Raw genomic sequence first — 27,436 nt, 5'->3', positions numbered from 1 at the left:
GGACAGAAAAAGGAGGAGTAATAATAATAATAATAATAACAACAACAAAGTTCATAACAAGTGATGTATCACATGCTGTCTGAATCCTAGCCATACTCTGAGAAGTCTCACCCCCCCCATGCCCCTGTCTAATTCTCCCAGTTTTATAGTTATGTGATATGAAATATTCCTATAGCCAGTTTGGGTCAGCTGTCCTGGTTCTGTCCCTCCCGGCTTCTCACGCTCTTTGCACTGGCAGGGCTGCATGAGAAAGTGAAAAGTCCTTGACTCTGTGTAAGAACTGCCCAGCAACAACTAAAGAATCCATCTGCTATGAAAATTATTTTCATCTTAAATCCAAAACATCGCACCATACAAGCTACCATGAAGAAAATTAACTCTATCCTAGCTAAAACCAGGACAACACTCTTCCTTTTCAGATTTCAGAGCTTCCAGATGTCACTTATGATCACCAGGATCTATTTAAATTTTTCAAGCAAAACATAAAAAATTGATATTTTAACAGCAACTCAGAATTTTTATTTATTTATTTATTTATTTTAAGACCTGTTTAGAAGTTGTTTCATGCTACTCAGATCTTTAGTATCAGCAATGTGTAGATACACATCAGTGATTTAGGGAGTGCTGTGATGGGCAGTTTTAGATGACTGTTAGATCAGGCAAATTTCAAGCTACAAAAAAAAAAATCTTTACTAAACTGACATTCATTAACATGCTTAATGCTAATGGATCATTGTATCTTTTATTATGCATTATCAATCATTATCACTACATATTCAGAATAATTACTCCTTAGTAATCGTAACCTACATTAACCATAAGAATGCAATACTAAAACTCTAGTTGCCAGTTACCATAAGAAACTGATAACAGCAAACCGGGGCCTAGGGCCATGTACAGACAACAAAAGGCACAAACAATGCCTTACAATAACAGGCCAGAGGCCTATTATTTGTAATGGTGATCCTACTTTTAGGGAGCCATTGAACTGAAAAATGCTGCCCTAGTTATATTCTATTAGTATACTTATTTATACGATTAAAAAAAAAAAAAAAAAAAAAAAAAAAGCTAATTTAACACATTTTGTGTGTTTCTATACTTGTGAAGGTGAGGTGTCTCTGCTGTAGCTATGGTCATAGTGACTAGATTGTATTTCAGTCTCTGATAAGTCATTCATATATTTCACTACATCTGTCTAAGTATTTCATGTACATTTTTTAATCCTTTCACAGTATTTGAACACTCATCAAATTTCTGATGATAGAAAGTATCCCTGCCCATATTTCATAAATGAAGGCCCAGAGGAGATAAACTAAGTTCCAGTCTATTAATATAAAATAGAATGTGCATGACTTTATATTTCATGTGTTTTTTATGGGATACATGGCTTGCTGTTTGAGTCACAGATTTAATGCAAGTCAGGTAAGAAGTACTTGGAAGAGCCAAGAATAGTATTCAAACTTCGACTCATCTGACACTTTTCTTTTCCACAAGATTATCCACCCTGATGCAGTCAATATTTTTTAATATTAGTAATAACATGTATATTAAATCTTATATTATTATCTTAGTCATCAGAAATCCCATCAGTTACCTAACATTGGACATATCATTGCTTATTACTAATTTTAATTTAGCATAGTCACTACTGCCATCTGCTTTTTATTTTTCTTATCAAGATTTTAGAATAGACCCCATACAGTCTCAATATTTGATATTTCAGATTTTTGAAAAGGAAAGAGGTTTTCTTTCCCAAAGGGAGAAAATAAATCCTCCCTACTGACCCCATAATAATTTGGAAGGTGCTTAAATTTCCCTTAAGAAGAGTAAATAAGTGTTTTTCGTCTCACTTTTGACAGATCTCCAATCTGTCACGTTAAAGTGCCCATAATGTCTATTTTAGTAGTAAGCTGATATTAAGATTGCATGAACTCTTAGAATGGAAGCTTTTCAGTTAAAATCCACAGTTTAAAAAACCATTATTTTCTTGCTTAGCTGTGTCTGCCCAATATTCTGTTTTCTATGGCCTCGTCCAGTATAATTGTCTTAGTACATTACTTACCCAAAGTATTTTAGGATCAGTTACTGAGGTTATCAGCAGTTTTTATTTTCTCTTATCTTGTCTTGCTTCAGTAAAAAATCTCTCATCAGGTTTCCTCTTCTGTAACACACCACAAAGATTGTTATATATAACAAATAAGTTGTTATCCTTCCTTCTGCCTTCAATATAAATCTTTCTTTTCCTCATACAGTATCCGTATCTAATGCTGAATGAGTATTTAGGACCCTCTACTTCTAAAGGTACTCCAACCTTCACTGATATCTGAAAGCAATAGAAGATTACTTAGATTTTTTTTCTTTTTTTTTTCTTCTTCTTTTTTTAAAGGACACATTTCTTTATTTCTCCCCCCCTTTTTTTTTTTTTTCTTTTTTTTCTTTTTCCCTGCAGCAAATTTTTAGAAAATTGAAATAGAATTTAATCTTGGAAAATGAAAAATGAAAAATTTTGTTAGAATATAAAAATACCAAACCAAAGCATGCCATTAAACAAATATGAAACTACATATCATAGTATTGTTGGTAATACCGAGAAACATTTTTCAGAACAATATTTATGTTAGTGTTTATTGATTCATTAACAGTTAAATAAATAACTGTTAACTACTTTGTGAAAGAAAACAGGATCTGTCATGATGTGAAATATGATGTAAAATTAATATACATAAAAAATAACAGACTTCACTGATTTGACTGAAAACAATGTTTCACCTAAGTAGCACACGGGCAAAAACTAGTAATGAACTCAGTTTACGGTGTGGCAAGGGATGTTAGCTTCCCTAGGGCCTCCAGATGGGTCCGGAGGCCCTATGTAGAATTAACAATATACTGGTCCCCAAAAAATGTTTGGAGAGCTATAGCATTAGTGGACACTGGATCAGAAACATCAATTAACTATGGAGATCCGATCAAATTTGATGGAGCCTTCACTTAGCCTTTCTTCATAGGGAGATGCTCCAGGCCCCTCACCATCTTTGTGGCCCTCCACTGGACTCTTTCCAAGAGATCCCTGTCTTTTTGGTACTAGGGAGCCCAGAACTGGACGCAGTACTCCAGATGAGGCCTTACCAGGGCAGAGAAGAGGGGGAGGATCGCCTCCCTCAACCTGCTGGCCACACTCTTTTTAATGCACCCCAGAATGCCATTGGCCTTTTTGGCCACAAGGGCACACTGCTGGCTCATGACCAACCTGTTGTCCACCAGCACACCCACGTCCCTCTCTGCAGAGCTCCTCTCCAGCAGGTCATCCCCCAACCTGTACAAGTGCATGCAATTATTCCTCCTTAGATGCAAGACTCTACACTTGCTTTTGTTAAACTTCATCTGGTTTCTTACTGCCCAGCTCTCCAGCCTGTCTAGATCTTGCTGAATGACAGCACAGCCTTCAAGTGTGTCAGCCAATCCTCCCAACTTCAGCAAACTTACTGAGGGTGACCACTATCCCCTCATCAAGGTCATTGATGATGTTGAATAAGACTGGACCCAGCTCCGACCCCTGAGGAACACTGCTTAGTTACAGGTCTCCAACTGGACTCTGCACCCCCAGTGACAACCCTCTGTGCTCTGCCAGTCAGCCAGTTTTCAACCCACCTCACTGGAATTAGAAAAAGTGGGCATTGTAAGACCTGCACACAGCCCATATAATTCCCCCATACGGCCAGTGCAAAAGTCGGATGGCACATGGAGAATGACAGTGGATTACAGAGAATTAAATAAGGTCACGCCACCTATTTATGCGGCCATACCCAATATTGCCTCCCTAATGGACACATTAAGTAGAGAGATAGAAACCTATCTTTCTGTCCTAGATTTAGCGAATGTGTTCTTTGGTATTCCAGTTGCTGAGGAATTGCAAGATCAGTTTGTGTTTATGTGGAGAGGCAGGCAGTGGACCTTTCAGGTCCTGCCACAGGGGTACGTGCATTCACCAATGTATTGTCACAATCTAGTGGCACGTGACCTGGCTGATAGTGTGGCCAGCAGGAGCAGGGAGGTGATCATCCCCCTGTAACTCAGCACTGGTGAGGCCACACCTTGAGTACTGTGTTCAGTTTTGGGCCCCTCACTACGGGAAAGACATTGAGGCCCTGGAACGTGTCCAGAGAAGGGTAATGAAACTGGTGAGGGGTCTGGAGCACAAGTCTGATGAGAAGCGGCTGAGGGAGCTGGGATTGTTCAGTCTGGAGAAGAGGAGGCTCAGGGGAGACTTCATTGCACTCTACAACCTCCTGAAGGGAGGCTGTGGTGAAGAGGGATTTGGCTTCTTCTCCCAGGCAGCAAGCAGGACATGGGGTAATAGCCGCAAGTTGTATCAGAGGAGGTTTAGATTAGACATAAGGAAGAACTATTTCCTTCAGAGAGTGGTCAGGCACTGGAATGGCCTGCCCAGGGTGGTGGTGGAGTCGCCATCCCTGGCAGCGTTCAACAGGCATCTGGACGATGTGCTGCATGATATGGTTTAGTGTTTGTGGTGGCAATGATGATAAGGAGATGGTTGGACCAGATGACCTTATAGGTCATTTCCAACCTTGTGATTCTATGATTCTATGATCTATGTTGTGGCTAAATTTCTAGTGACATTCTTTTTAGAATAGACATGGAAAAATAGTCAGTGATAGTCCATGGACTAGTTATCTTATTAATATAATTACTAAATAATTTTAATCATAGTATGTTTGCATAAATACACATTACCTTATTACTTTAATTCTATAGAAAAAGACATAGAAACAAGTGAAATATCAATTAAAGCTTTAAAAACATGACTTTGTCAGCTTTCTAATTAATGCTTAAAGTACTTATTTTTTGTGAAACTCATATGTTGACTGCACTGCCCACTTCAGAAAGTTTAATGTATAAAACAATCTCTGTCCGATGCCAACATCTTGGATTAAAGACATATTTTTATGATTTAGATTTAATATGGAAAAGCTAACTGACATGATTTTTGACTAGAGTAAAATATCAGTGGTAACAAACTTCCTTATGCTTTCTTATACCTGACCACGATACTGCTCATTCTTTATGGAAGTTTTCTATGTTTTACATTTGTACTACTATTTTGAAGAGGCATCAACATCAATTTATAGCGTTGACCCTGTATCAACTTGTTGAAGAACATTTTCCTGAGAATTCTTACTCAATTCCGTGGAAATATCAGTCACAACTTCAAAAATATTGATGAAAAAATTCACTTAACACAGTTCCTTTGGCTGGTAAACACATAGAAAAACTATAGTGGATCTATTAGGCAAAAAATAGAAAAACAAAACATAATTTCAAAGCTTTTGCTTTTTCTGTGTCTTAAAGTGGATTAGCTGATTTTTTTCTGCCCTTTAAACTATCAATTTCATGATGTTTGGCTGTTCATCATAATGGAGAATTAATTTTAGTATGGAAGCTGCTACAGCTGCGTCTGTGTGTACCTTGATGTGGAGAAAACAGACGTTGATAAACAGTAAGCTCTGAATAACAAAGAATAGGAATCGTCCTAAGGAAATATGTTCTTTAATGTCACATTCTTAAGGTCATAATAACAGATAAAATCCAAATAAAAAACTTGCTATTGCCCTCCAAAAATAAAGCTTGCTTGTGTTCACTTTAATTAGCCACAGAAACTATTCAAAGCTTGACCTAGTAGTCATACTTAAAGTATACTATTCTAATTCAAGCGTCAGAGATTCCATTATGCTAATTTATGAATCCTAAGGTAAATCTGACGTAGCTAGCAGCAAATCTTTAAACACTGAGGGTTTATTCAGACTGTCTGTTAGAATTCCTAAGATGGAACAGGGAGGAATTTACCTAGAGGCTTAAGAACATGATTCAGACCACCTACAAAAAAAGACTGCCAAGTTCTGGAGATACATTTAATTGGCACTTTGCTTTCATTTCATGAACACTTACTCACATACTCCCTTTCATGTTTAGAAGTTTCACAGCTCATGTTAAATACTTACAGCCTACCCTTTAATATGATTCAGAAAAAAAGTGAAAAGGTATACAAAATCTCCATAATTTACTTAGGTTTTTGACATTATAGGCATGGTCTAAAACCACTTAGTTTACTCATACATCATTAATTCAGCTCAAAATATAGCCAGAGGCACAAAAAGTAGAACTAAAACAACTTACTGTAATACTCTTGTCATTAGAAGAATATGAAATTCTTGTTAGAACATTTAAATCAGATTTGGTTTTAGATTCTCTGGACTCGATGAGATGAGCCACTCTCCAGTCCCTTGGGGAGTTAATTTTGTGAAATGTCAGAGAGTTAACAGCATACTCTAACACATCATCATCTTCTGTATCTTACTGTCTTACTGATGAGTTTTCCTTTTTGGTAAGCACTGAAGAATTTTTTTAAAACACCAAAACTTGTCATGCAAAAAATGAAGAAAGGAAAGCAATACTCTACAGATTTTTTTACAGCTCTCTTTAACTGAATACCTAGCCATGGTTCTAAGGTCCTAACCTGGTACTGTATCAGATTAGGAATATAGTTGTACCATTTCCTAGGGCAACAGCGGAGCAAAAATGTAGGAAAGTAGATCAGCCTCTGCCTATTTTGCTTTAGGGGAGATAATCCTCCAGTAACAGGGTAGCACAGCGCATTTAATTGTTGCAGAAAAGTCTTAAAGCACAGTTTTAAATAGTAAAAATCTCTTTACTAATTGCTATATCCTTTTTAATGCACTAAGGTTCCTGTAAGTGCTTTCCATAAAGAACATAGAGAATAATATTGACTGAAACTTGACTGACAGTAGAATGCGGATAGTCCAGTTTTAATAATAAAAACAGGGATATAATATATTTAGACTTTGAGAATCTACATTTATAAGATTTATATATTAACTACAAGTGTATTTATATTTTAAAATAATTATTTTGTGAAAATGCATTCTTTTGTCCAAAGAATCTATTTTCAAAAATTGAATGAAACATTATGCAAAATGAACTCCATTTTCTACATGCTTTGAAATTTCACATTACATTTCTATTTCTTATTTAGTATGTTACCTGCAGAACCATCTCACATCAAGTTGAAAACTGTCCCTTCTCGTCATAAAGCTGAGAAAGAGATTGTTAGATATGTTTGACATAAATTAAATCAGCTGGAATAGCAACAGCTCATGCATTCTGTGGATTTAAATGTAATTTAAAGCAACTATATGATACCAATAACAATCTTATTTGATAAATGAATTTATTTTTCAGGTCTTTCAAGTAGTATTTTTAATTGTCTTCTCTTTTATACATAGTGTAGTAGCCTAAAGGTGATCTTATTTTCTTCATTACAAATTTACTAGAATCCCATGTATCACTGCATGTTTTTGTATTCCTTCATAGTTTAAATATTGAAAACATATAGTATCAGATGCGTGAATTTGAGAGAAAGTAGTCACACATTTCTCTACTTCAGCTTCCTTTTTAGCTCTAGAAGTCTTTTAAATTTACAATTGCTTTGACAGTAGTCTAGATTCAAAGAAATTACAGTCAAGAGAATATTTTTTTTTCTTTAATGTCTTTCTTGTCTTTCAGTCTTTACAGAAATACTGTTGGCTGAATGTTTGTTAATATAATAGAAATTGCAACTTAATAAAATGGGAATAAAGTGTACTCAGGATTGTTTCTCTGAAATGAAGCAAAAATACTGATGTAATTAATTCTATTTTTTTATCATTTAATTTTAATTGACTTTGTATAATGCTTATAAAGCTTAGCTTTTTCTTTCACGTTTTTTGCCTCTTTTGAAAATATAGGCTGCGACAGTGCCAGAAATTCAAACAAAATTTGCTGAATTGTATCCTGATGATCCCATTACAGTAAATATCTATTTCTCTGTCAGCAACTTCCACACATTCTCTGTGCGATTGCTGTGGAAACAGGTAGCAGTAGAAAAGATAATATATATGTATATACTTATAAATTTGTATATATTTGCATATATGGATATAAATAGATACATTATAAAAATATTTATGTATTGTGGATATATATTTCTAAATCTTTTATCTATATGTTGTCTTTTCTCATGCTAACGGCTGTCATAACTATTATAGCAGTATGGGATTGATTCTATGAGCAATATAGCCATACCACCTTCTTGCAAATAAATATAAAATTAAAGTAAAACAAAACAACAAAAATACACACTATGTTTGAATTATTACTTAATTTTGAAAGTACAAAGATTCTCTGATGACTGCTTAATCTCTTGCTAATGAAGACAAAGCACATGATTGTGACAATCAGCAAGAAATACTTATTTGAAAATGTAATATTATTAAAGCTAAAGGGATTTAACTTTTATAAAATATGAAAAGTATATATTCTTTTAATAATATGATATTTCTGTTGTAAATATTGGTAATTTTTTTCATTAATGACCTTTTGTAGAGTTTTAGACACTTGGAACTCCCCCATAAACAAACAAACAAACAAAACAAAACAAAACAAAAAGTGAGTAGTTTGAATTCACTTAGACATGTAACATCTGCATATCCTTACTTGAATTTAAGATTGTTGCTGTCTTTCATAGTTAGGTCACAGTGTGCATATGATAACATTTTTTTGCTCTGTGAGTTTGAGCAGACCACAAATGTCAGAATTTATTTGTCTATGATTTTCACAATTGGGTCTACTTTAGCATGCAAAACTACTGAAGCTGGACCTCCATGACCTACTTCAAATTCTGAACGCAGTTTGTTCACGTTATTACATTACATTACGTTACATCACATCACATTAGTTTACATTACTTTTCATTACATTTATTATAATACAATATGTAATTGTAATTAAAAATATAAATATAGACTATTATGGCTTGCTAATAAGTTATTACATTTGAACAATCCTTTTTATTTAGAGAATTAATACAAAAGGAACTTTCTACTGTGTTCTAAAATTGACTTAATTTTATGGAGGGAAGTAAGCCCCTAGGTTTGCAGTGATTCAAACAACAGTTCTTCACAAGTGTTAGGAAAATAAAAAATGAAAGTAAGTACTGAAGACTATTAATAACAGTGTATTTTACCCTGGACTACTGAAAAAGTTATTATGATCCTAATATAACAAAAGAATAACTAATGAACGTTGGCTACTCATTAATTTTTGTTTGGATTCTAGGATATTTAAGCTGATTGACTTGATTTAGAATATAAACTGCATCATTCTGTGAAAGTTTGTCTTTCAATAACATAAGGCATACTTCTTTGCATATAGGAATTAATTTATTAACAAGTAACAGATAATAGAGTCATGGAATGTTACAATGTGTTATGAAACCATATGTTTAGAGAGAGAGAGAGAGAGAGAGAGAACAGCATTCTGTATACAGAGTGAGACTGAAACGTAACGGTACTATAGTTACGCTGTAGAAGATAGTGGAATAGCTGTTTTGTAGAAGCTAGTTGTAGTAGTGCCCGAAACCTAGTTTAGATGAACGTCTGAGAATCTGAAGACTGAGATAATTATTTGTGAGTAGAAGCTGAATTAATGAAGAGCTAGGCTGAGCTCATAGGGATTAGAAAACTTATTTTCATTTAACTCTGACATATGACCATTTTCCCTTACCAGATAACATTAAATTCTTATTCTGAGATATGCATTTTTCTACGCATTGTTAAGCTGTTCTTAAGATGCTTCTTATGTGTAGTATTCAAATAAAAAATTGGGTAGCCAACCTTCCATACGAAATTATTTAACTTCAAAGTTTCTGGTTTATTTATTTGAAAGTCCCAGATAGTGGGATATTCCTAAGCTGACAGCCTATAATAAACATTGTAGTAGGCAATCAGCAGAAGTCACCGTAAGGCTTTCACATCAGTAGCATTTACAGGGTAAAAAAATATATTTAATTATCTCTTGCAGAATAGTAGAAGACAAAGAACTGATCTTGTAATAGGTGTGTATGTTTGAGGGTTTTAGGGTATTGTTCTTTCTAATGTTTTCAGAACAAAATAGTAGTACAGTTTTAGTATTCTCGTGCAAGTTATACAACCAAAGCTCATTTTCAATTAGGGCACCTTGATTTAAAACTAACTGCCAAAGATTTTTTATGTTAAATATGAATTGCTGACATACAGCACTAAGAATTCTACAAAGATCTCACTATTTTTACAACATAGGTTAGTGATTACATCCAAATTCAAGTCCTAAGACTTTTTAATTTTATACAGTAAACAATCTAAAATATTGCAACAAGCACTTCAATAGCATTAAATGCTCTGCTTTTTTAGATTAAAAAAGCTTTTGAATTTCAGTGGGAGTATCTCAGCATACTGTAAGTTGACTGATTCTTTCTTTTATGTTCTTTATTATTTGATAGCATAGTAATGAGCCTTAAGAGACATCATACTATTGCTGCAATCAGGAAAAAGTAAAATTATTTGATTAATTTGTGTGATGGATTTTAATTATAGAACAACGGCAACATTCTCTCCATTCTAAGGAGGAAATAAAAAGCACATATTACAGTTTAAATTCAGAGTGCCATCTAGTGCAGAATAGGAATGTTAAAAAGTAAAATTTAAGGTGAACATATATGCATTTTAAAGCAGTGTACTTCAACAAGATCTTAAGATTCACAAAAACACAAATTAAAGATATGCATGCATAATGTAGTGCATTCTAGGAAATAGTTAATTTATATATATATATATATATTCAGTGAAAAACTCACTGCTAGTTTTGTCTAGAAAATCTTTAACATACAACTCTATTTATACTGAAGAGTATTTGACAAAACAACATACAGAATTCAGTAACTTCTTTGCCTTTATGGAGAAACCACTCACTGTGGTCTCACATTCTTTTTACCTGCCTAATTATTTATATTGGAGAGGGGCTTGGGGATTTCCTTTATTTATTTTATTTTATTTTATTTTATTTTATTTTATTTTATTTTATTTTATTTTTTTGTGGAACATAGTCACTTTTTTTTCCACTCAGTATCATTGAAAATTAATTAATCTGTAGAATTCTTTTATTGCATATATATGATAGAATTTCTTGATCAACGAGGTATATTTTGGATCACATTTCATTCACTATTTGATTGTAAAAACATATTAAAAATATCAAGTTTTTGGCACACATGAGTCAGTAAGATTTTTTATATTTTATTTTCTTGCACTGATGTTGTTGTTTATTTGATCAATAGTAAAAAAATAGAGCAGAATCTAAGATTCAGGTAAAAAAAGCACTTTTCTGGAAGGTTAGTAAAAAAAAAAAAAAAAGAAAAAATCTGTGGCCAAAATATTCATATTTCTCTTTTACTAGCTAAGTTTCAAACTAAAGAATTCATGAGTTTGAAAAATATATTCCTACTCAATCAGTGAAGTTTTGGCTACCTCTCAAGTCCTCTGGAAATATCAAATATTCTAAAAGTTAAGGAGCTCTCATTCTTTCCTGTTGATACTTCGTTTTTAATAAAACACATCAAAAAAAGCACTGAAGGGCTAGAGCTTTTATATACAAGATCCTACTTTACACAGTTGCAGTTAAATACCATGCTCATTTGATCCCTTTCTAGTCCTTACAAACAGCAATCTCATTTTACAAATCTCTCCCGTTGCCACTTCACTTCCATTCCTCACTACAATTCACAAACATGCAGTTTTTGATAAAAGTACCCCGTATTCAAATGAGATATAAAATAACTATATCCATGTTGTCAGTATATTCTATATTTAACCCAGTCACTAATTCCAAGAAAAGAAACAAACTATGCATATTTTTCAGGCACGATGAAGATTTTATGAAAAGAATATTTTAGGCAATCAACTAAGTAGGTGTCTTATGGTGTTATTCCTTATTGTATAATTATGAACAATTTGACCACTTGGAACAGCACATGGTTTACCTGGAGTCTGCTACCAAGTAAAGCTGCTTTACCAGGAATGCCTTCTTAATGTTAGAAATATACTTTTCTTCCTGATCACACTACACAAAGTGAGTAGTTAGGAAAGGTGATAAGCTAAGTACTGTAGAAATCCCAACAGCAGAATTTTAGAGACAGATGCAATGCATCACTGAATCTCTTTTACAGCCCTTCTCTATCACTTCCCCTGCTACACTTCTGAAGAATTTATCCTGTTCCAAATTCCTATCTAGAGGCAGATTCAGAGTCCTACCTAACCTCCAGAGGTTATGTATTATCTGATATTTTTTTACTTAAGTCAGAAATTATGACAAATGGCCTGTAGGTTAAAGTAGAACAATTAAAAAAAAATCTAAAATTAAGACTTTCTTCCATATGTTTGGAACTGATTGCAAGGGAATTGAAATATTCCCTTATGATTATCCTCAGCATCAGAAAGAAGTTGTACAGATGGGCTCTACAGGTAAACTAGCTGATCATTTCAGATCTTTGGCTTTGTTTCTCCTGTTGCTTGAGAAAAGTTGCTTCCTGACTAAAAGTTGTAAGGTTTAAATGATAAAAACATTCATTATTTTCATAATTTTTAAATGCAAACCACCCTTTCCCTTGAAAATACCAAATAGATATATTTGAGCAAATCACACTTTCTTTCATCACTTGTCATTCATATCAATAAATGCAGGAAGAGGAAATCCAGTCTTGCATCCACCTTATGGTATGTTTGAATATACTTATTTATTTTACCCAAAATTAACTTCTATTTTTCATGTCCCCTCCCCCCCAAAAAGTCAGATTTGCCATGAGTGGAGGTGAGATTCTTTTTCTTTCTTACAAAAACATTACATGCCAATTCTCCATTTGGAACATTCGGAATTCTGTTGGGTAATAAATATTTAGTCACATGTTCTCCAACTTACATTTTAAAATGTCAGTGCAATAGAGAATATTAATTTTCCAAAAACAATAATTAGTGAGTTTAATTTTTTCTGTAGCCTAATAGTGTAAATATCTAAGTCGTATCTTTTTCAGTCTGGAGAACTTAAAGGAGATATTCATCAAGGCTGTTTTTAATTTACTATATAGTTACATGAACTCCCAGAGCAGATGTCTATGTGGTTGTCAAGTCCCCAGCTAAAATTAAGTAAGATAACTCACAAAATATGTGTTGGGATTACTGTAAACAACAATAAAACAGTTATCATTGTGTACTGAATAACCTGCTTATAATTAATATAATACAGGTAATGCGAAACCATCTATTGAACTAAGAGTGTTCTATGAAGCTGTAGACATTAAGTCTATCTTAGTCTAGTAACTCAGCTGTATTCTTGGTTCTTCAACCCAGAACTGCTTGAGTCAACTCTTCCTCTCAGGAAGAAGAAGATTGTGTGAATACAGGAGATGCCCTATTGTATAACAAGATGTATTCAGGAAGAGATGAGCAGGCAGGTGAAAAGAACTTAAGGATTGCAAAGTTCAGAAACATTTAAAGTTGATGGCAGATCATCATGGATAATCTCCAATACTCTTCTTTATTAGGACTTCTGAAAGGGATTACTAATTCTGAAGAAAAAACAAAAAACAAGCAAACAAACAAAATTAAATACATGCAGATAACCTATTATAGAAATACATTTTCTTTTGCTAATTCTTAAAATGTTATTTTATTCCTGATTTTCTTTTTTCTTTAAGACAAAAAGAGGATAAAATTGAAGTAAGAAAATAATTTAAAAATTCCTTGGTGTTCATCAAAATTGATCCCAAAAGGCTAGACTTGGAAATCTATACAGTATGAGTTAACTGGGCTTTGCTAAACTGAAAAATGTAAAACTGCAGAGTGTCTCAAAAAATGAACATTATCTTATTCTTGGTATTGAAGAATAGATAGCAGTCTGAAACACTTATAGAAAACAGCATTATCTCTGTTATTTCTGTGTAGAAGTCTCTATTACTCTCAGATGGAATACTAAGTTCAGGACTGGGGCCCTCAGAACAAAAATTGTGTGGAGCTGTTGGTGTAGGTTCAGAGGAGGGCCACAAAGATGATCAGAGGGCTGGAACACCTTTCTTATAATGATAGGCTGTTTAGTCTTGAGAAGAACAGGCTATAGGGAGACTTTATAGTGGTCTTCTAGTATCTAAAGGAGGTCTACAACAAAGATAGAGAGTAACTATTAATAAAGTATTGTAGTGTCAGTAGAAGAAGTAATGGTTAAAAATGAAGAGAGTAGATTTAAATTAGAGAGTAGGAAGAAACACTTTTCTCAGAGGGTAGTGAGGCAGTGGAACAAACTGCCCAGAAAAGTTATAGCTACCCCATCCCTGGAAGTGCTCAAGGCCAAGATGGATGGGATCCTGTGCAGCCTGATGGGTGCACCAGCCATCCAACCTAGTGGGTGCACCAGCACTGCCCACAGCAGAGGGGTTGGAACTAAATTATGTTTAAAGTCTCTTCCAACCCAGACCATTCCATGATTCTATGATTTTCTTTAGCTTATTTTGATCTTTACATTTCCTAGTCTTGCTAAAGAACTCTAAATTCTTCTAACAGAAAGCTTTATCACCTATCATTCTCTAAGCCACATTAGCTGTGCAATTTAGTTTCTATGACATCACAATATCTACCCTGCTACTGTCATGCCTCTGTCCCCATCCTTGAACAGACACTTCATTTAGCTCTTTTCCAGGTGAAGTATATTTTCATACTTAAATGTAAACTTATTTATCTTTCATACAAAAGATGTTTTATATAATCTCATGTTTTTATACAATATTGTGGGTGAATTTTTTTTTGTTTCTTTGTTTTGTTTTTTGTTTTGTTTTCCTGTGGATTTACTTTAGAATTTAAAATGTTATAAAACTGCTTAATTTTATTCTCAATTCCTTCCTTAACTTCCTAACATCAGATAATTTTAAGCACTACTGCACTGATATTTGCAGATACATCTAACAATTATAACTTCAAGATCTCATTTAGTACGTTTAGTCATCCACTCAGAATTACTGTATGTAAAAAGTTGGAATTTTCTGCATCATGTTACAGTTATCTTCCTTTACACTTATCTACCTTTAAAAAAAAAAAAAAATTCTTGGTATTTTGAGGTTATTTGTCCATTTTTCACACTTGGCTTAATCTCTGTTATTTTAATAAGAAGTCTCATCACTTCAGTATCTACCACCTGTTGTATCACTTACAGTGAAAGACGCACACATACACAAAATCTTAATAAATAGTATAAAAACTCATCCTGCATCCCATTTCCTATTTTTTAAAAGAATCTTTAGAATTTTTTCACAATGGATCATATCTATTTCCTTTCAGAAGCTCTAGGTGATTTTTTTAAACCTGATCTTTGCTGTCTGTTCTGACTTCTCCAAAGAACTCTGCTTGGTTTACAAGGAGCAGTTAGATTCTGTTGATGTTATCTTGACTTTTTCTTGGAATCCATCCATTAATTCAGGGCTCTACTCCTATCCTTTTGAATATTTCTTGTTAATCTGGATCCCTGTCTTCCCAACTGCTTGTACCTGAACATGTCAGACCATGAGACCGCAGCCAGGCCCTGTCCTTAGAAACATACTCATCAGTTAGATCAGTCTTTCTCCTAAAAATCCCTAGATTCTAAGGTCTCTTCAGCTGTTAACTGGGACTCATCTGGTCTTTCTGGTAGCTTGCTTCTACTGTGATCTTACTATCAGAGACATATGCCTCAAGGTTTGCCAGTCAGTCTACTTTTTGAGTGGATAGTCCATCCTGATGATTGCTAGTACTACCACACTCACACACACATCTACACTTACTCCAGTTTCTAGCATTACAAAGACATGGTCCCTGTGATCCAAGGTCCCATTCCAATTACTGGTACTTAAGTCAACTAACTTCATTGGTTTTTTGTTTCTTTGTTTGTTTTTGTTTTATGTTTTTTGTTGTTGTTGTTTTGTTTTGTTTTTTGTTTTCAGTTGCTTGCACAAAGTTCAATCCTCCAGCTTGTAGTCTGACTTCAGTTGCTATTGGTCAGATACCCATTCAGACACATTTCCATCAAACTTTGAATCCCTCACCTGGGAAGAATGGTTGAAATGGAGTTCTAATAAGAAAATGAGATGGTGCTTATCAGGCAGAAGACATAGGGAGACAATCATGCCTACCAGCAATTTTTTTTTTTTGTTTAATTTTCTACCCCTTCCTACCTTGTTTAATTCCTTTTTCTCAATTTTCACACAATTGTTCCTCCTTTGTATCGTATAAATCCATGGCCTTTCCTGCTTTTTGTTCCTCAACTAATCATCCCACAGTAATCTTGTGCAAGTCTTATGCAGTTCCCAAGTACTCTTCAGCTGCATACTATATCACATGTCCTTATGCAGTGATCTCCCAGGTGCTATGGAAATGAAACATTTTGATGGCTGGTAGAATGGGAAGTCTGATATATACCTCAAGGAGATTTGATGTTGGGTGAGAATATTGAATGATCTGAATTCTACAATTTTAATTGCTGCATAATGTATAGCTGTATATAATCTCTACTATGATTTCTGTATGTCATATCAATGCTATTATACTAAGAGTCACCCAGATTAATGAGGAATAAATTTTGATTAAATTTTGTGGTGCGATGGTGATACAGAGTTGGCTTCAACATGGAACAGAAGGACTGTTGTGACAAAGTGAGTCCAGTGTTATGAACTAAAATGAATTCATTTGATATTTTAAAGGGCTTTAATGATGGTCTTAAGAAATGGCCACAGATTAAGGGAGTGATATCTCAGTGTGTATACCAAAGGACAGGAAGGGTGGTGGTGATCAATTAAGATGCATTGGAAAAAGTAAAGAAAATTGGAAAGTGTAAGACCTAAACATGATGTAGACTGTACAGAACAAGAGGTGGATGTTGTCCTGGTTCAGAAAAAAATCAGCCTGCCTCAGCTACTTTAATGAAGCTGAAGCATTATGAAGACAAAAGCTGGAAGGAGTGTAGATAGGTGGAAATCTGATGTAAAAGTTAAGGAGCTCTACAATTTGCAGCTTTATCTTACTTCCATTTTATAAACAAAACAGTGAAATATAAAATGGTTTACACCTGGTGGTGAAGACCAGACTGAAGACTTAGACTTGCCAAATAGCTAGTTAAAAGAAACTTTGTTATTGTTATAAATATATTTTAAATGTGACAAAATTATATGAACAAGAATTACTTACTGATTTCTTTTCAGCTTCTGACATCACTAAGGCAGATGATGCAATCAATTTTATATCTTTCTTCTCTAGCTCATTTCCCGCAGACCTCCATAGACATCAATATTAAAACAAGCAAACAAATAGAAAATATGAACATGAAATTAGCAAGTAAATTCTACATGTAGAAATAGTTTAAACTATTAGGATATATTCTACATATGCTTTTAAAGTATAAAAAAGAATAGCAGTGACTTTCTGTTAAACCGCTCTCAACATAGATAGCATAATGCTTTCAATTACAGATACATGTTTTTTCATTTCTATCTTCAAGAGTCACAGAAGAAAATTACTTTTAACATGCTTGCACCATAGAATTTAAAATTTAAAATCCATAACAGTGGCATAGTAGGATTGAGGCAAAGTAATTTTCTAAATACCTGCAAACTATAAAACTAGGCAGATAACATGTAAGAAACTAAGGTCAGTATCAAGGTAGGAAATTGATCTCAGGGCTAAATTTAGGCCTAGTTTTACACCTACTTTGTTCTTTACTGGTAGGTAATCAAAATAATCTATTATGATTTTATAAGGACTGTTCAAGAATATTCTTTCTTAAGTTATGTGATTTTTCAATACTATACAAAAAATGCCAAAAAATGCTTCCCCTTCACCCCCCCCCCCCCCCCAAAAAAAAAAAAGCAGAATCCAATTGCAGAAAATCTGATACCACTTTAAGTTATTTTGCCGTATTTCTTTTGGAAATATGGTTTTATAATGCCTCCCTATTTATACTACATTTGCTTTAGAGACAATTAAATGTGTTTACATTATTCTATTTATATACAGAAAAAAAAAATGACAAATTATTTTTCAGAGCCCTCTCAGTTCAGCAGCAGGATTAAGCATATCTGAAACTTGACAGTTAAAAAGGAAAAAAGTAAAAAGGGATGGGAAGGGGAACTGAGGCAAGGCAAGGTGAGGTGAAGCAAAGTAAATAAAGATAAAAGCCTTTAATTTTGTGAAGTAATAAGAGATTTAATTCTCAGTGGGATGGAAGAAGTAGTTGTCATATCTGTTGACAAAAATAAAGCAAGACAAACCAAGCAAATTAGATAAACAACTAAATGCAGTAAAAAATACAATGTATCAATCCTAAACCTAAAAACAAAATTAACATGCAATGTGTAATATAGGCTCATAAATCTTGTTGTTACCCAATTCTTTTCTTCCAGTCTATGATGTCCACAAATGTGACAGTGAAAACTTCAAGTATGATATAATTGGAGAACCTTAGTCTTCAAGATGTAAAACTAAGAAGGAGGAGTCAAATCCCCATTGTGTCATAAAATGAACATACATAGTTTCACATATGAGCAGGGTTATCTCCATGAGTTTGTTTTTTTTTAAATTTCCTAAAAATACAGGGCTACATCTTAAAATACATCTTAAAAATTTAAGATGGATTGGATGTGTTAAACCTAGCAAAATAAAGTATTCTAATTTAACAAGAGTAAGTGCCAAATTCTGTACCTGGAACAGAGCAATCCTGTATCTACATACAAACTGGAGGGTGAGAGCACTACAAAGATTGTAAAGGATCTAGAGTGCAAGACATATAAGGAGCAGCTGAAATCATTTGTTCAGCCTTTAGAAAATGAGACCTTATCATAGTCTACATCTTCCTCAGAGGAGAGCAAAGAAGCAAGTACTGATCTCTTCTCTCTGGCTACAAAGGGTCTGATTGAACCCAAGGGAATATCATTAAGATATCTGATTGCTTATTAGGAAAAACATCTTCACTGAGAAAGTGTCTGGGCACTGGAACATGCTCCTCAGGGCATCAAAACTGTCAAAATCATGTAAGAGAGTGATAAGATGATAAAATCATAGTATGACTTGAGTTGAAAAGGACCTCAAAAATCACCAAATTCCAATCCCACTCTGCAACTGGCAGGGTTGCCAATGGTTAGATCAAATACTAGATCAGATTGCTCCTTGTCCCATCCAGACTGGCCATAAAAACCTCCAGGGATGGGGCATCTATACCCTCTCTAATCAACATGTTCTAGCACCTCACTACCTTGCTGGTGAAATCTTCCCCCTGACATCTCATCTAAATCTTCTCTCATTTATTTTAAAACCATTCTCTCTTGTCCTATCACTGTCAACCCTTGTTAATTCCCCTCATGTTTATAATTTCAAGCCTAGCTCCTTCAGCCTGTCTTGATAGGAGAGGTGCTCCAGACCTTGGACCATCTTCACGGCATTCCTCTGGACCTTCTCCAAAGGCTCCACAACCTTCCTGTGTTGAGGGCCCCAGACCAGGACACAGTACTTCAGATAGGGCCTCAAAAGGGCAAAGTCGAGAGAGGCAATCACCTTTTTCGCCCTGCTGGCCACTCCTCTTCTGATGCAGCCCAGGATACCATTGGCCTTCTGGGCTGAAAGTGCATGCTGCTGGCTCATATTCAGTTTTTGATCAACTAGGAGCCCTAAATCCTTCTCAGCAGGGCTGCTCCCAAATAGTTCTTCTCCCAATTTGTATGTATACCTGGGATTACAGGTGCTGAGATTTATTCAGAAGTGTGAGAGAAATATTAATGCCTTATACTGTGCAATGGCATAGGCAGGCAGATATTTCTGTCTTGGGCCCAGACAGGGAAGGAAGGTAAGGAGGCTTCCCCCTTGACAGAGGGTAAACGTGCAGGATGAAGGAGACTGGACCTTTGTCTCTGCTCAAGGCAAAAGGATAAGACTCCTCCTTGCTCCTGAAGTCCCACTAACCAATAGATTTCACACTCTAGAATGGGAAAGAGAAGAACCAGAAGAGGGTGATCACGTAAAAAGTCCGATTTAGGACTCACAACCAGTGATGTTAAAAAAAGGCAAAGTGTCTTAATAATTGTAGACTCTTTGCTGAGGGGCACTGAGGTGCACATCTGTTGTCCAGATAACTTCTCTAGAGAGATTTTCTTCCTGCCAGAGACCTACAATTAGGACATCAAGAAGAGAATATCAGATATGACAAAGCCAGATGGCGTTATCCTCTTCTGGTCTTTCAATCTGAGTTGCATGAGACTGCAACAAGGAAATTAAAAAATATCAAGACTTTGTTTCTCTTGGGAAGATGTTGAAAAATGCTGGGAAAACAACACAGTGAGTCACAAGGGATCCAGGAGACCCCATCTACTTTATTGGCAATCGGTTTTTTTTAGTTCAGATATTGGACAGACCAACCAGAGGTGAAGTGCAGTTGGACCTGGTGCTCATCAATGCAGAGGAGATCATTAAGGAAGTTGGAATTGGAGGCAGCCGGGGCTGCAGCAAATATGCCCTTGCTGAGTGTATGGTCTTAAGGAACGTGGCCCTGGCAAAGAATGGAATCAGGATCCTGAATTTTGAGAAAGTGAACATCAGGCTGTTTAAGGAATCATTAGATAAGGTCTTCTGTCCTTAGAGACAGAGGAATGGAACAAAGATGGCTACTCTTTAAGGATGCCTTTCTGAGAGTGCAAGTACTGTTCATCTCTCAGAATAATAAAGTAGATAGAGGCAGAAAACCAGAGTTTGCAAAGTTTTTGGAAAACACTTTCATAAATATAGACTGAATTTAGTCTTGTATGGAGTCAGGATTTCGACTTGATCTTTGTGATACCTTCAATTTGATATTCTGAAATTATGAAGTGGATACTGGAGGCTGTCAATAAAGTTAAGTAAAATCAGAAAGAAAGTAGCATAGGTTCCTGGAAGGTGATGTATCTTCTTTCTCACTGAACAGTCATTTAAATTCAACAGGAAAACTACTGTGTTAGACTACATTTTAGACCATAGGTTCACTTATTCTTTTGGGATATGAGTCCAAAAACATCAAAGATTTAGGGATGTCCATTATGCAGATACTCTAAATATAGATAACTAAGAATTGCCATGAAACACTTTTTGTTGAACTGTATCAGGATAACCTAATTCTGTGAATATTTCCTGAGTCTAAAATCAAGCCAAATTTAACTACTCAGTTAAGTAAACAAAGTTGTCTGCTTTGAAAATTCAACACATATACATTAGGTCTCTAATATATTTCAATCTTCTCATCATACCAGGTAGGTTTTCCTGAATTTCTTAACTGGATAGGAATATTCATATTTTCAAGTACTGAATCTGTTTCAAATAATTATGCCTAGCCTTTTAAAAAATTTGACGCAGACAACAAAGTCTTATCTAAAAAAGTATTAAGAGATCATTAATCCTTAGTAGATATATAAAATAATAAAACATAGAATACATTTTGTGAGAAAGACATATCATATCTCTCCACAAAACTGAGCAAAGAGAGAAAACCTGATATTATCATATAAGATTTCATAATGAAAGGAGTATAGAAAGGGGAAGTTTTTTATCGGTGGACAAAGAATTGATAGAGTTCAGACAACCATGGGACTTTTCTGTATTTACTTATTGGGTTTATCAATACTTCTAGTAAAGCTTCCTAATTAATACGTAATCCTAACTATTGTTAACATATTGTTGTATACATAGGTGGTATCTGTACAACGGCAAAGGAAAAATAGCTGAAAAAAATGAAAGAAGAGGAATGAAGAAAAACCAGATCAGCTAACTCAGTAAATATAACACAAATAGCTACTGTGGATCAGACTCATCCTTGTTGACATTAGACAAGTGCCAAGTTTCTCTATGTAATCAATAAAGAAAGAGAAGCATCTCCATAAAGCATAGTAGGTATGCAGTCTATAGAACTTACAGATCTTACTCAAAGACATCATTCCCTGTTTCAGAAAATGTGGTCATTTGAGTTACAATAACACCCATTTCACTCTACAGTCTTTTCCATGTTTTCACCTCACATACTAATACACTGATTATTCATGTCTTGTCCTCAAGAGGAATATCTTTAGTCTACATCTATTCAGAAGTTCCCTAACTGTTCTGCTATGAAAATAAAATATTACCATTATTATTATATTCATTAACTTTGTTTTCAGTGCTAAAAACTACACAAGCCACTCTTTTTTCTCATCCAGATCTCCTCCTTGCCCTTGCTTTTTGCAACATGTATTGTTCCCTCATGTATGGTTCGCAGTGAATAAATCTCACATTTACGCTATCATACCACTGAGCAATTATAATTCTTTTTTTTTTTTTTTTTACAGAAGATAATGATAACAACAAAAAGGACTTGTTAAACCATGCCTCTTATAAGAAGTGATACAGTTCCTCAAAGGAATATATGCCTGAATTTCAGCAGATTTCAGTATTATTTATTTCAGTGTTTTTCTAGAATAAAGCTGTGAACCAAAACAATGTGTGAGTCAGACACTGGATATCTGTATGAACTCATTTTGTTGGCTTTTATCTTCTGAGTAAAAAGGATCTTAGAGATGTAATAATAGGGGGAAAAATACAGTGAAAATAGTTGCATATATAGTATATATCTTGACTGATATGTGTGTGTAAGGTGAACTCCTGATCATCAAACAATTAAATTCTCTCCCACTATTACCACCCCCCTCCTCCCACTATTTTGATTGCACATCTGAAGACAGTGGGGACTGCTATTACTTCCGAAGATTGAATTTGGAAGAAACATTTTAATTTACTAAAATGTTCATGCATTTAAATTTTCAGGTATAACAATTTATTTCAAATAAAAATAAATGTCTATTTTGGCACTTTATTTAATAATAGAATAACTTTTGATTTTTTTTTTTTAATTCAAGACACAACACCACAATAAAAATAATAAATTCTGACTAGAGAGATCATCTCAAAATAAAAACTAATTACTGGTAGATTTGAAACTTGTTATACAATTTTGCAAATTTATGATGTCAATTTATCTTTTTCAAATGAGATATCAGGTAGATATTATTTGCAGGTAGGTTCATTTTCAGGTACACAGTGACAAGAATAATCCTTTCCTTCACTGTGTAAAAAATCCATTCAATGTATCTGTCAATAGCATTGCTAGATTTATTATTATTCTATAATATTATCAGCAATTAACACTTTTGATTGACAGTTGTAGTGGATTTGACTTGTCATACTTTTACTCTATTTATAGACATTTTCTCAGTACTTATCTTTGTTTAAACATGCTCCACTGTTCAGAAGAGCAATTACTCTGGCTTTACTGATGATAGGATAAGACATACTATTTTGTATGTAACCAGTAACAAAATAACTGGTTTCAGTTTAAAATGAACCAAACATTATACAAATATTTCACTAATCCAGGATCATTCTTTCTTAAGGCAATGCAAATAACAATTGTTAGTTGCAAAATATTACACAGGTTTTCTTACCTGGTTTGTGATATTACTCCTTAGGCATAATTTAAATATAGCTTTCTTTGAGAAAACATATTTGGGATGTTATACCAATCATCACACTTTAACTTCATATAATTTTCTCTCTAACATGGAACGAAGTAACTTTTTAAATAGTTTGCTCTGTTATCTTGTATTAAATATGATTTGATTTTTTCCTACATTTGCATAGTGTTTACAGAATCAAATAGACATAAATAAAGTGAACACCTAGAAAAATAAGCTACAAACATGCATTCATGTATGCTCACACATTATAACTTCATTCAAGTTCATGTTTCCAGAGTCCAAGGGAATGAAAAAAAATAATAATAATTTTGCAATTCTGCTGTAACACTGGGAGCACAGATCACATCAGTAACTTTAAATATGCTTAAAGTATGCAGTGGTATAGAATCATAGAATCACAGAACGGGGGGGGCAGGGGGGAGGGGAGAGAAGAGGGGGGAGTGAGTGAGTAAATGGCTGTGTGGTGCATAGCTGTTCCTGGGTTAAACCACAACAAAGCTAGGAGAAACTTCAGTGATGATCTGGAACACTTGCATCTGAGTGCTGCTTTACATTCACATAAAATCATAGAATCATACAATTGCTCGTGGTGGAAAAGACCTAAAGATCATCAAGTCGAACCACAACCTAACCATACTACATTAACTCTAACAACCCTCTGCTAAATCATGTCCCTGAGCACCACATCCTAATGGTTTTTAAATATATCCAGGGATGGTGACTCAACCAACTCCTTCGGGAGCCTATTCCTGTGCTTAGCAACCCTTTCAGTAAAGAAATTTTTCCTGATATCCAACCTAAACTTACTCTGGAGCAATTTCAGGCCACCGCTAGTCCTGTCACCAGTGAGAAGAGACCACTGGTGCCAGGTGATGAGGGGAAATTTCTGCAGGAGTGTTGCTGTATGGCTGGGCTTACCTGTGACATTCTGTGCCATGTTGTGATATGCCTCTGCCCTGCTGTGCCACACCTTTTTGTTTATGTGTCACAATTGTGCGTTACTTGTGCCATGCTTATGTCAGGTGCTACCAAATCAGTACTGTGCCTGTGCCTTAGTGGGCCATATTGCTGCTTGTGTTGTGTCTGTGCAATGAGAACTAAGGTGGTGAAAAAGGTCACTACTCTAATATGATAACTAGAGCATGGAGGAGGGTGCCTTGCAAAGGAGAGGCAACAATTTTTGGGCTGACCTCTTCACCTTGTAAGATTATGTAGAACTGTTGACCAGTAACAGGCAAACTTTCTGGGGGAGAGAGAGAGATCTTGCAAAGTATGCCTGCACACTAAGGAAGGTCAACTAGTGGTCACTTCGGAAAGGGGACAGCAAGACCACCTGAAGCCTCTCTAACACAGACCCATTTCCAGACCTGAAGCCTCCTCCCACAGATCCATTTCCAGAGAATTCTTAAAATTGAATTGTGCAGTGGTAGGGTCATACTTCAATCATAATGTTAAAGGGAGGTCTGAATACCACCTAGACTCCTGATTAATTTCTGGGACGTTCTGAAGAAGGACTGTGTGTTCTCATCAGTATTGCACAACTAGTGATGGTGCTCCTTCTTGGGAAAAGTGGGGCACAAGCACATAAAAGGCAAAAAACTGCTAGTTTGGGTACATGTCCACTACCAGAGAAACAACTTTGTCTAATGTGGCATTGAGGGATTTTTTTGATAAATATGCAGTAATATATATATATTATGCAAACATATAGTGTCAAATAATACCTTCAATACTAAATACTACATACTAAAATACTAAAAATATTTCTTTATTTGAATAAAATACTAAAAAATACTAAAAAAAAAATAGTATTTTGAAATCAAACAACAATTCCTCCTTGATATATATAAAATTGTTAACTGTTCGGTGTCACTTCACCTTAACTTACCCCAAAAGGATCTTGAACCTTACAGTATTATCCATGGTAGTGTTGTGTTCAGTCACAAAATACACCCATGTGCCATGATTTGCTCGTTATTGTACCTTGCCAATCCACAGTGAGACCCACATATGTGCATTCTTATTCTGTCATTGGCCCTGAATCATGATCACTGGGAATATTCAGGAAATAAATTCCCCAGCCATTGAAAATGCCTAATATTTTGAGAGAAGTTTATCTGGCCTACTTTGTCCAGCACTAGTATATCTGTTGCAAATTTGGTAGTATCCGTACTAGTAATACTGAAGAAATATCTGTCTCGTAGTCCAAAACAATTTACAGCTTGTTAAAATCACTCAGTTGTGATGTAGACACTGAGAAACCTTGACAGGCTGGAGAAACTGGCTGACAGAATCATTAAGTTCAACTAAGGGTAGTACTTGAATTAGTTTAGTCTAATTAGTTTTGTCACATTAGTCTGTGCTGTGTGAGACACCCAGCTAGAAAGTAACTTGACAGAAAAGGACCTGAGTGTCTTGGTGGACAAGAAGCTGAATGTAAAACAACTATACATCCTTGCTGCAAAGAAGGATAATTGTATCCTAGGTTGCATCAGGCAATGGCGTCAGAAGACTGAGGAAAGTTATTATTTCACTCTTCTCAACATTGATAAAACCAAACATGGTCTACAGTATTTAGTCCTGGTCTTTCCAGTATAACTGAGACATTGTGCTACGGGAGAGAATCCAGTGAAGTGCCACAAACATGATTAAGGGAGCCTTTCCTCATAGGAAAATGTGAGAAGACGGACTGCTCAGCTCAGCTCAGAGAAGGGAATCTTACCAGTATGAATAGACGTGAAGGGAAGTTGAAGAGAAGATGCATTCTGGGTGTTTTAGTGGTGCCCAGTGACAGGAGTGATAGGTATAAAGTGAGCAAAAGAGGTTACCTCTGGATATCAGGGAATACTTCCTTAATGTGCAGGTGGCTGAGCACTGACACAGATTCCTCACAGAGGCTGTGGAGTATCCTTCCTTATGGTCCTGCTTAAACAGTGGATTTAAACCAAATGACCTCCAGAAGTGCCTTCAAATAAACTATTTTGTGTTTCTGTGAAGACTTTGAATTTCTGTAAAGAATTGAAAGCAAATATAAAGAAAAGAACTGCTCAAAAGAAAAGAACAGCTCAGCTAGAATTGATTCAAGATAGACAGCCATGCTGTATTACTGCTCTGAGGAAGAAAATAAAAAATAAAAAATTCTAATAGTAAGTTCTATCTAGGAAATTATAAATTATTCTTAAAAAATTTTAAAAGTCAAAGAAATACAGTAATTCATCTGAACTTTATCTTGATGATTATTTTTAATTAGAAAGCCTGTAAGATGCTGAAATACTTTTTCTGCTTTTTCTGACTCTTCTGCAAAAGCATCACTTGAAAAACAGTCTGATTCAATTTTTCTGCTAAAATGTAGAGGTGAAGAAGGATGGGGTGCCAGCCTTTATATTCCTATTATCTCCATTGAGTGATTTTACTATTAAGAATCTTGTCTTCCCTGTGTAACATTGCTGTTACATCCTGAGATTAAATAGCTGATGCATGCTTCATCACAGCTGATGTTTCTGAATGTCTTTCAAATGTCAACTCTGCAACTGTCTCACTTAGATTTACAAGAGCTGTAACAAAATGGTGGCTTGTAAAGCACAAGCAGCTCATCGTCACTTAAAATCAGAGTGCTTGCTTAATGCCATGCATTTTCTATCTTCTCCCTGCTACACATCTGACATCTGGTGATGTTACAAGTAAAGAATCTAATAAATCATGAATCTAGAATGCTAGAATGAACATTTCCAAGTGACAGAACTTTCAATTAAAATGAAAAAAAGGTAGTATAGTGTGATCATTTTCACTTTGTTTTTGCTTTGCCTAGTGAACAGTCTTTACCTCAACCTGTGAGTAAATTCTTTCACCCTTCTGATTCACTTCTCAATCCCACCTGGAAAGAGTGAGAAAGCAGTTGCATGGTACTAAGCATCCTGCTGGGGTTGAACTGCCACGTACAGGCATAGATTCAGAAGTTCT

This window comes from Lagopus muta, chromosome 1 (genome assembly GCF_023343835.1).
Source record: "Lagopus muta isolate bLagMut1 chromosome 1, bLagMut1 primary, whole genome shotgun sequence".
Classification (NCBI taxonomy): domain Eukaryota; kingdom Metazoa; phylum Chordata; class Aves; order Galliformes; family Phasianidae; genus Lagopus; species Lagopus muta.
This window is presented reverse-complemented; position numbering follows the sequence as displayed.